The sequence below is a fragment of the Octopus bimaculoides genome, chromosome 9 (assembly GCF_001194135.2).
Source record: "Octopus bimaculoides isolate UCB-OBI-ISO-001 chromosome 9, ASM119413v2, whole genome shotgun sequence".
Taxonomy (NCBI): Eukaryota; Metazoa; Mollusca; class Cephalopoda; order Octopoda; family Octopodidae; genus Octopus; species Octopus bimaculoides.
This window is the reverse complement of record NC_068989.1, coordinates 68,145,436-68,148,677: the sequence shown is the minus strand read 5'-3', so window position 1 is coordinate 68,148,677 and position 3,242 is coordinate 68,145,436.

Genomic DNA, 3,242 nt, shown 5'->3' with positions numbered 1-3,242 from the left:
AGGAGGGGAGGAGGAGGAAGAGGAGGAGGAGGAGGAGGAGGAGGACGAGGAGGCCGAGGAGGAGGACGAGGAGGAGGACGAGGACGAGGACGAGGACGAGGAGGAGCAGCAACAGTAGTAGTAGTAGTAGCAGTAGTAGTAGTAGTAGTAGTAGTAGGAAGAGGAGGAGGAGGAGGAGGAGGAGAAGGAGAAAGAAGAAGAGGAGGAGGAGGAAAAGAAGAAGAATAACAACAAGAACGAGAACATGAAGTACAAGAAGCATTTATATAGTGTAGTTTTACGATCATCATCTCCACTACCGTACAAAACTATCAATATTTGATGTCATAAAACGAAAGAAGAACAAAATACTCCTAAATATATATTTTTTCAGTAACAACATCAACAAAACTGTAAAACGTCCCAAGACATAATGTTGTCATAAGGTTATTGCATTGAAAACAGAAAAAAAAAACATGTTTAATAAAAATACAAACTGGATTTTGAAATGTCAAAATCAATAACTTTAATGACAGATTAGAGTAAATTTTATTAAATTTTTATTCATTTGTTTATTTATTTTTTGGCTTTCTAGATTCATTTCTTCATTGAAAATTATTTATGAATGCGATAACATACATGTATCAACAGAACAAGTTAAAATTTTCAGTAAACTTTTACCTCGTTAAAATCAATAATTTATTTTATGATTCGTTGATATTCGTCAATGCATTATTTCCTTTCTTATTTTATTTCAGATTAAGGAAATAATGATTCTAACATTCTAATCACAGGATGATATTGTAGCATAGCATAGGGTAAATTAATATTTTTTTTATCTCTTCTTATTGTTTGGGGCGAAAATTATTATTTTCTTCTTTTTCTTCTACATGAAATGGATATTTGATTTCCCTTAATTAAGGGAAAATTAAATTGCACCGTGAGACTAAATGTCAATTGAAAGTTTCTACTCTGTACCCACGTAGCCAAGAGGTGGATTGCTTTGTAATATGCTATATACACACACTGATACATACATACATACATACATACATACACACACACACACACACACATATGTATATATATATACATATAATGTATATATATGTATATGCATATATATACATATATATATAATATATATATATATATATGTATATATATATATATATATATATATATATATATATATATATTTATGTGTGTGTTCATTGACATTAACAATTTTATGTGTCAGAAATTTTTGTAATAGTAACTCAGACAATATCATGTCCAACATTATTATTTTTATTAGTAACTACTACTACTACTACTACTACTACTACTACTACTACTACTACTACTACTACTACTACTACTACTTCTACGTCTGCTGTTGTTTCTGTTCTGTGCCGCGTGCAGAGGTATTTACGCCTTGATCCAAGAATGATGCACATTTTAAAAAATAATGTTAGCATTTCTCAATTGGAAATTGAGAATAAATGTCAGTTAAAAATTTCTGCTTTGTACACATAGAACAAATTGGTTGCTCAAGTTTTAATGTTAGATGTGTGTGCTAGTATGCGCGTGCGCGCACACATGCATACACATATACTCGTATATGTGTGTGTGTGTGTATGTGTATATATATATATATATATATATATATATACACACACATATACGCGCGCATGTGTGTGTGTGTGTGTGTGTGTGTGTGTGTGTGTGTACGTACATACATAGATATGTATTTATTTATGCATATATGGTCATACTCTCACCCACACATCAGACACGCATCTATTAATTTTGTTACGTTATTGGAAACATTATCAGGAGTAACCGAGTCGGAATTCTCCTTTCTTTCTCCTTCTCCTCCTACCTTTCTGATAGTTCTTTCCTTTTTAACCTTCCTTTTCCTCCTTCCGCGTCTCCTCTTCCTTCTCCTCCTCTACTCTTCTCCTTTATCTTCATTTTCTTCTTCAGTTCATCCTCCTTTTCTTCTTTTACATTTTTGTTTTTCTTTCTAATTCTTTCCTTACAGACATTTATAAATCGCCAAGGCTGCGAGCTAACAGAATCGTTAGCATGTCGGGGACAAACTGCTTTGGGGCATTTTATCTATCTTTTTACTGTGTGATACACGATCCCTATTGATAGGCCTTTCCTTTTCTTTTTTTTTCGATCCCTTTTGATCGAACTGCCCCTTTTTCCCTTCCTACGATCCCTTTTGATCGACACCACCAATTTTTTTTTTTTTTTTTTTTTTTTTTTTTTTCCTTCCTTCCCCCTCCCAAAAAGAAAAGCTCTACATTGTATTTGTCCCATCTTCGTTGAGCCCTGTGTGGCTAATAAAAGAAATGTATCTTTTTGTTCTGAGTTCAGAGGGCGCCGACGTCAACTTTGCCTTTCATCCTTTCAAGGAGTCGATACAGTATATAGCAGATAAGCACTGGAATCGATGTAACCGACTGGTTCCCAACTCCAAAATTTCAGGCTTATACCTCTAATAGAAATATGTATTATTATGTTGATAAGCTGGCCGAATCCTTAATACAAGTTAACACAGAAAAGGGACAAATAGCCAGACAAAATACTTTATGCTCTGAGTTCAAATTTTTCTAATACATTTGACTTCCATTATGATTGTCTTTTTTTTTTTCTTATCGATAAAATAATACCAGTTGAACACTTGAATCGATGTAATCGACGAGTTTTCCCTTCTTATGATATTTATGTTTTGTGCTTATTGTGGAAAGGATTATTAGTATTAATCATTGTCGTCAGTATCATCATAATTACCACCGCCAATATCATTATCATTATTTTGGGCATAATGAAGAGATATGACATGATCTCACAGCATGAATTTTATAGATAGCTTTGCCAAGTACAAGCAACAAGAAAACATTGTACTCACACACACACACGCATACATATACCCACACGTATACACACACACACACACACTATGTGTGTGTGTGTACGCGTGTGTATGTGTATGTGCGTGTGTGTGTAAGTGTTATTACTTAAAGCAATTTCATTCGGCCTCATGTAACTTAAAGTTCCCGAAGTTCCTGTAACGAGCCTACGTATCTTTACGTTGCTTGAAGCCGAATCACACTTTTGAATAATAACATATGTAACTCCCTTTATTTGTGTTCAATGTCCCTTTCTTTCGTTTGTCCACTCACTCCTAAGACATATATTGTGTATGTATATATATAAATATATATATATAAATAAATATATATAAATATATATATATGTATATGTATATA